The sequence below is a fragment of the Oncorhynchus kisutch genome, unplaced genomic scaffold, assembly GCF_002021735.2.
Source record: "Oncorhynchus kisutch isolate 150728-3 unplaced genomic scaffold, Okis_V2 scaffold1216, whole genome shotgun sequence".
Classification (NCBI taxonomy): domain Eukaryota; kingdom Metazoa; phylum Chordata; class Actinopteri; order Salmoniformes; family Salmonidae; genus Oncorhynchus; species Oncorhynchus kisutch.
The window spans coordinates 15001-23494 of record NW_022263161.1 but is presented as its reverse complement, the minus strand read 5'-3'; the positions used below and the strand labels follow the sequence as shown (position 1 = coordinate 23494).

Here is an 8494-nt window from a genome sequence, read left to right as displayed (position 1 = left end):
GTGTTGGCGAGGAGCCAGGTTACTCAGACCCCTTGTACAGTTCTTCCTTGGTTCTGCTAGCTGTGTATACAGGTACTTACAGGTCTATTGATAATGATCAGTGACAGGGGGAATCTACACCCATCTACTAAAGATTTCCTTGTCGTGGGACGACTCCCCAACTTGATAATGACGTAGAGCCTCTTTCCCAGACACTGATTACGGCCGGGATTCAATCCCAGAGGCGTTGTTGACAACAAGCACACTGCACTGTCAACAACGTTGCCTTTTACAGGCACACCTTCCTGACGTTCGTGGAGTATCGTGTTCATGTTAAATGCTGCACACGTCAGTTCCAGCTTAAATGTCCTGTCAAAGGCAGTTGGTTTATGGACACCTCAGATTTGACTGAATCTCAACCTAAACCTACATTCTGGGCTAAGAAGCATTTTTTCAATGGAGAATCGTCATTGAACCACGTTTTTTAATCCAGGACGAGGCGTAATCTGTGTCTGGGAATCCAGCCCATTCTTATAGTCTGACTGACATTGATGATACAGTGCCTTGCGAAACGTATTCGGCTCCCCTTGAACTTGAACTTGAACTTTCAAACATAAGATATAAAACTGTATTTTTTTGTGAAGAATCAACAACAAGTGGGACACAATCATGAAGTGGAACGACATTAACTTTTATAACAAATCAAAAGCTGAAAAAATTGGGCGTGCAAATTATTCAGCCCCTTTACTTTCAGTGCAGCAAACTCTCTCCAGAAGTTCAGTGAGGATCTCTGAATGATCCAATGTTGACCTAAATGACTAATGATGATAAATACAATCCACCTGTGTGTAATCAAGTCTCCGTATAAATGCACCTGCACTATGATAGTCTCAGAGGTCCGTTAAAAGCGCAGAGAGCATCATGAAGAACAAGGAACACACCAGGCAGGTCCGAGATACTGTTGTGAAGAAGTTTAAAGCCGGATTTGGATACAAAAGATTTCCCAAGCTTTAAACATCCCAAGGAGCACTGTGCAAGCGATAATATTGAAATGGAAGGAGTATCAGACCACTGCAAATCTACAAGACCTGGCCGTCCCTCTAAACTTTCAGCTCATACAAGGAGAAGACTGATCAGAGATGCAGCCAAGAGGCCCATGATCACTCTGGATGAACTGCAGAGATCTACAGCTGAGGTGGGAGACTCTGTCCATAGGACAACAATCAGTCGTATATTGCACAAATCTGGCCTTTATGGAAGAGTGGCAAGAAGAAAGCCATTTCTTAAAGATATCCATAAAAAGTGTTGTTTAAAGTTTGCCACAAGCCACCTGGGAGACACACCAAACATGTGGAAGAAGGTGCTCTGGTCAGATGAAACCAAAATTGAACATTTTGGCAACAATGCAAAACGTTATGTTTGGCGTAAAAGCAACACAGCTCATCACCCAGAACACACCATCCCACTGTCAAACATGGTGGTGGCAGCATCATGGTTTGGGCCTGCTTTTCTTCAGCAGGGACAGGGAAGATGGTTAAATTGATGGAAGATGGATGGAGCCAAATACAGGACCATTCTGGAAGAAAACCTGATGGAGTCTGCAAAAGACCTGAGACTGGGACGGAGATTTGTCTTCCAACAAGACAATGATCCAAAACATAAAGCAAATCTACAATGGAATGGTTCAAAAATAAACATATCCAGGTGTTAGAATGGCCAAGTCAAGTCCAGACCTGAATCCAATCGAGACTCTGTGGAAAGAACTGAAAACTGCTGTTCACCAATGCTCTCCATCCAACCTCACTGAGCTCGAGCTGTTTTGGAAGGAGGAATGGGAAAAAATTTCAGTCTCTCGATGTGCAAAACTGATAGAGGACATACCCCAAGCGACTTACAGCTACAAAGCTACAAGTATTAACTTAAGGGGGCTGAATAATTTTGCAACGCCCAATATTCAGTTTTTGATTTGTTAAAAAAGTTTGAAATATCCAACAAATGTCGTTCCACTTCACTTGTTGTTGATTCTTCACAAAAAAATACAGTTTTATATCTTTATGTTTGAAGCTGAAATGGGACAAAAGGTCGCAAAGTTCAAGGGGCCGAATACTTTCGCAAGGCACAGTATGTTATACTGGTCTATGGATGTTCATAGCCTCTCAGACTCTCCCTGAGTGGTCCGTCCACAATGTGGTCATTCATCTGGACTATGGAGTTCATAGCCTCTCAGAACTCCTCCCTGAGTGGTCCCGTCCACAATGTGGTCATTTCATCTGGACTACTGTCTTTTCAGGTGTTGTTTAATCTCTACTATGAGTAATGAAAAAAACAAAACAAATAATGAAAGACATTTGCCTGGCTGTCTGGTGTAGTTCTGATAGAATCCTGGCTGTCTGGTGTAGTTCTGATAGAATCCTGGCTGTCTGGTGTAGTTCTGATAGAATCCTGGCTGTCTGGTGTAGTTCTGATAGAATCCTGGCTGTCTGGTGTATTCTGATAGAATCCTGGCTGTCTGGTGTAGTTCTGATAGAATCCTGGCTGTCTGGTGTAGTTCTGATAGAATCCTGGCTGTACTGGTGTAGTTCTGATAGAATCCTGGCTGTCTGGTGTAGTTCTGATAGAATCCTGGCTGTCTGGTGTAGTTCTGATAGAATCCTGGCTGTCTGGTGTAGTTCTGATAGATCCTGGCTGTCTGGTGTAGTTCTGATAGAATCCTGGCTGTCTGGTGTAGTTCTGATAGAATCCTGGTTGTCTGGTGTAGTTCTGATAGAATCCTGGCTGTCTGGTGTAGTTCTGATAGAATCCTGGCTGTCTGGTGTAGTTCTGATAGAATCCTGGCTGTCTGGTGTAGTTCTGATAGAATCCTGGCTGTCTGGTGTAGTTCTGATTGAATCCTGGCTGTCTGGTGTAGTTCTGATAGAATCCTGGCTGTCTGGGTAGTTCTGATAGAATCCTGGCTGTCTGGTGTAGTTCTGATAGAATCCTGGCTGTCTGGTGTAGTTCTGATAGAATCCTGGCTGTCTGGTGTAGTTCTGATAGAATCCTGGCTGTCTGGTGTAGTTCTGATTGAATCCTGGCTGTCTGGTGTAGTTCTGATAGAATCCTGGCTGTCTGGTGTAGTTCTGATAGAATCCTGGCTGTCTGGTGTAGTTCTGATAGAATCCTGGCTGTCTGGTGTAGTTCTGATAGAATCCTGGCTGTCTGGTGTAGTTCTGATAGAATCCTGGCTGTCTGGTGTAGTTCTGATAGAATCCTGGTTGTTCTGGTGTAGTTCTGATAGAATCCTGGTTGTCTGGTGTAGTTCTGATAGAATCCTGGTCTTGTCTGGTGTAGTTCTGATAGAATCCTGGCTGTCTGGTGTAGTTCTGATAGAATCCTGGCTGTCCTGGTGTAGTTCTGATAGAATCCTGGTTGTCTGGTGTAGTTCTGATAGAATCCTGGTTGCTTGGTGTAGTTCTGATAGAATCCTGGTCTTGTCTGGTCAATTGTTGTCACTTTGTTCAGTTGCTGTCCACTTGATTGGCCCAAATTCTAGGGCGGGGCTTGACAATGGGTCATTGTCTCAGTACTACTGTAATATGTATTTTTATCATATTGTTGAGTGATAATTCAAAATATTTAACAGGTACGTTTCTAAACTGTGATCTCTTCGCAGGCCTGACTAGAATATCGGACTATCGACATCATCCCTCTGATGTCATCACTGGCTACATACAGGGAGCCTTGACTGCCTACTGGGTGGTGAGTTGATATGTGTGTGTGTATATGTAGGTGTGTGTGTGTATGTATGTGTGTGTGTGTATGTATCTGTGTGTGTATAACCAGTGTGTTTCTCTCTGTTCTCCAGGCCTTCCACGTCTCCTCCATGTTTAAAGACTACAACTCTACCCTCTCTCCTAGCCTGGACAACCCCCCGTCTCCTAGCTCCTCCATGTTTAAAGACTACAGCTCTACCCTCTCTCCTAGCCTGGACAACCCCCCGTCTCCACGTCTCCTCCATGTTTAAAGACTACAGCTCTACCCTCTCTCCTAGCCTGGACAACCCCCCGTCTCCACATCTCCTCCATGTTTAAAGACTACAGCTCTACCCTCTCTCCTAGCCTGGACAACCCCCCGTCTCCACATCTCCTCCATGTTTAAAGACTACAGCTCTACCCTCTCTCCTAGCCTGGACAACCCCCTGTCTCCACATCTCCTCCATGTTTAAAGACTACAGCTCTACCCTCTCTCCTAGCCTGGACAACCCCCTGTCTCCACATCTCCTCCATGTTTAGACTACAGCCTGGACAACCCCCGCCACCACACCGTCAGTTAGGGGATAGGTCTGTGTGTGTTTCTTTGTGTTAGTGAAGTGTTTCAGAACAAGTCCTGTGAAATCACATACCTCAGTATTCTGTGAGAGATAAGGAGATAGAGAGATTAAGAGACAGAAAGGGAGACGGGAGAAAAACAGAGGGAGAGAGAAAGGAGGGATAGTGGGAGAGAAAGAGACCGAGAGAGGTGTGGGAGAGAGGGAGAGAAAGGGGGGATAGTGGGAGAGAAAGAGACCGAGAGAGGTGTGGGAGAGAGGGAGAGAAAGGGGGGGATAGTGGGAGAGAAAGAGACCGAGAGAGGTGTGGGAGAGAGAGAGGGGGGGGAGAGAAAGAGACTGAGAGAGGTGTGGGAGAGAGGGAGAGAAAGGGGGGGATAGTGGGAGAGAAAGAGACCGAGAGAGGTGTGGGAGAGAGGGAGAGAAAGGGGGGGATAGTGGGAGAGAAAGAGACCGAGAGAGGTGTGGGAGAGAGAGAGGGGGGGGGGGGGGGAGAAAGAGACCGAGAGAGGTGTGGGAGAGAGAGAGAGCGAGAGAGAGAGAGAGAGGGGGGGGGGGGGGGATAGTGGGAGAGAAAGAGACTGAGAGAGGTGTGGGAGAGAGGGAGAGAGAGGGGGGGATAGTGGGAGAGAAAGAGACTGAGAGAGGGTGTGGGAGAGAGGGAGAGAGAAAGGGGGGATAGTGGGAGAGAAAGAGACCGAGAGAGGTGTGGGAGAGAGAGAGGGGGGGATAGTGGGAGAGAAAGAGACCGAGAGAGGTGTGGGAGAGAGGGAGAGAGAAAGGGGGGGATAGTGGGAGAGAAAGAGACCGAGAGAGGTGTGGGAGAGAGGGAGAGAAAAGAGGGGGAGACAGTTGGAGGGAGGGAAAGAAAAAGTGAGAGAGAGACTGAGTGAGAGGAGATATTAGCATATCTAAACATGTAGTTCTATGGTAGAACCTGTCCTCTGTAACTCAGTTGGTAGAACCTGTCCTCTGTAACTCAGTTGGTAGAACCTGTCCTCTGTAACTCAGTTGGTAGAACCTGTCCTCTGTAACTCAGTTGGTAGAACCTGTCCTCTGTGGCTCAGTTGGTAGAGCCTGTCCTCTGTAACTCAGTTGGTAGAACCTGTCCTCTGTGGCTCAGTTGGTAGAACCTGTCCTCTGTGGCTCAGTTGGTAGAACCTGTCCTCTGTGGCTCAGTTGGTAGAGCCTGTCCTCTGTAACTCAGTTGGTAGAACCTGTCCTCTGTGGCTCAGTTGGTAGAACCTGTCCTCTGTGGCTCAGTTGGTAGAACCTGTCCTCTGTGGCTCAGTTGGTAGAATCTGTCCTCTGTGGCTCAGTTGGTAGAACCTGTCCTCTGTGGCTCAGTTGGTAGAACCTGTCCTCTGTGGCTCAGTTGGTAGAGCCTGTCCTCTGTAACTCAGTTGGTAGAACCTGTCCTCTGTGGCTCAGTTGGTAGAACCTGTCCTCTGTGGCTCAGTTGGTAGAGCCTGTCCTCTGTAACTCAGTTGGTAGAGCCTGTCCTCTGTGGATCAGTTGGTAGAACCTGTCCTCTGTAACTCAGTTGGTAGAACCTGTGCTCTGTAACTCAGTTGGTAGAACCTGTCCTCTGTAACTCAGGTAGTAGAGACTGTCCTCTGTGGACTCAATTGGTAGAGCCTGTCCTCTGTAACTCAGGTAGTAGAACCTGGCATTTACAACACCAGGATTGTGGGTTTGATTCCTGGGGCCTCCCCATATGTAAAAATGACTGACTGACTGAAAGTTGATGTGAATAAAAAGTGCCTGGTAATGGAATATGTAAATCCATATTAGTGCCTCACAAACTATGTATGTAAATAATCCTGATCTGGGATTGGTCGGTTCCACATCTGTGTTTTGACTTCTTAGCGAATGATAACGGAGAACACTTTGTTGTTCTTTTGAATCCTGCTTTGGCCCTTTAATTAAAGTCCACCTGTACTAAACCAGATCACTGTTAGTCCCCGATTCAATCTGCCTGCGCTTCGTCAACAATGCCATTAACGTCATTCATAGGCAAAGTCCGCACCTGTCGGGGAGACCACATTCCTCGCTGCATGTCGGTTCAATCGGAAAGGTTTAAATGGTGCGTTGTTAACAAAGCACCATGGGATTGAATCCTGACATTAGTGTGGCTCTTCTAGCCAAAGCTGCTAATTATCCTTACAATTATTTAAACAAATTATTTGTACATATAGTATTTATATATCACCACTAACACGGTACTATTAGTATTTTCTACTACATATATCCAATTTATTTGTACATATAGTATTTATATATCACCACTAACACGGTACTATTAGTATTTTCTACTACATATATCCAATTTATTTGTACATATAGTATTTATATATCACCACTAACACGGTACTATTAGTATTTTCTACTACATATATCCAAATTAGTCACCAATTACACAGCCACGGTACATGTAGTATTTTGTACCACACCACATGCGACTGGGGGCACCTTATTAATTGGGGAGGAAGGGCTCATAGTGATGGGAGGAATGTGGTGAAGTGACTGATATCAAACACATGGTTTCCTTCTGTTTTACAACCCTTCCACTCCTGACATTATGAGCTGTCCTCCCCAACAGCCTCCTGTGGTTTTACAACCCTTCCACTCCTGACATTATGAGCTGTCCTCCCCAACAGCCTCCTGTGGTTTTACTATTATACTATACTATTCAGACATTATGAGCCGTCCTCCCCAACAGCCTCCTGTGGTTTTACAACCCTTCCACTCCTGACATTATGAGCCGTCCTCCCCAACAGCCTCCTGTGGTTTTACTATTATACTATACTATTCAGACATTATGAGCCGTCCTCCCCAACAGCCTCCTGTGGTTTTACTATTATACTATACTATTCAGACATTATGAGCCGTCCTCCCCAACAGCCTCCTGTGGTTTTACTATTATACTATACTATTCAGACATTATGAGCCGTCCTCCCCAACAGCCTCCTGTGGTTTTACTATTATACTATACTATTCAGACATTATGAGCCGTCCTCCCCAACAGCCTCCTGTGGTTTTACTATTATACTACACTATTCAGACATTATGAGCCGTCCTCCCCAACAGCCTCCTGTGGTTTATTTTATTTTTACAAGTTATATTATTCAGACATTATGATATTATGATATTTAATAAGATGTAACTATAGCGATGTTAATAAGATGTAACTATAGCGATGTTAATAAGATTGTACATGAAACCAGTGAATGTAACTGAAATGAATGTGAGCGTTTAGTTTCAATCGTGTAAAAATCCACTTAAATGTAACGTGTTGCGTGTGTTATACTGTGTGCGTGTGTTATACTGTGTGCGTGTGTTATACTGTGTGTGTGTGTGTGTTATACTGTGTGTGTGTGTGTTATACTGTGTGTGTGTGTGTTATACTGTGTGTGTGTGTGTGTGTGTTATACTGTGTGTGTGTGTGTTATACTGTGTGTGTGTGTTATACTGTGTGTGTGTGTGTGTGTGTGTGTGTAATACTGTGTGTGTGTGTGTGTGTGTTATACTGTGTGTGTGTGTGTTATACTGTGTGTGTGTGTGTGTGTTATACTGTGTGTGTGTGTTATACTGTGTGTGTGTGTGTGACTCTACTGTACAGTCTGTAACTAGGATAACCACTAACTATGAAATACTATGTTGACTTTTTAACTGGTGTGTCCTGTCTGGTTCTTTCAGAGTAACACCACATTCTATAGCAGTCTGACTGACAGACAGACAGACAGACAGACAGACAGACAGACAGACAGACAGACAGACAGACAGACAGACAGACAGACAGACAGACAGACAGACAGACAGACAGACAGAGACAGACAGACAGACAGACAGACAGACAGACAGACAGACAGACAGACAGACAGACAGACAGACAGACAGACAGACAGACAGACAGACAGACAGACAGACAGACAGACAACATTAAACATGTACATTTTGGTCATTTAGCAGACTCTTATCCAGAGAGACTTACAGTCAGGGCATTAAACTAGATGAAACCACCACAGATCACAGTCATCACATGTGAAAAGTCTCCTCAGTGAAGAAGCCATCAGTAGAAGAGGTGCTGGTAGGAAGAGACGACAGCAATGAGAGTAGAAGAAAGACACGTACAACAGGAAGGTACACCGGCAAAGGTTTGGTTACACAGTTTAACTGGGGTTAACTTCAGTAGCAATACAAGACAAG

General features: G+C 45.0%; 1 long non-coding RNA gene across 1 annotated transcript; it reads left to right on the top strand.

Annotated features, from left to right (window-relative positions):
* Window positions 1-41: 41 nt before the first annotated feature.
* LOC116365271 (uncharacterized) lies at window positions 42-4442 on the top strand. Its single transcript, XR_004208086.1, has 3 exons — window positions 42-72; window positions 3632-3717; window positions 3824-4442. It is a non-coding gene; the product is annotated as an uncharacterized LOC116365271 (long non-coding RNA).
* Window positions 4443-8494: the final 4052 nt, after the last annotated feature.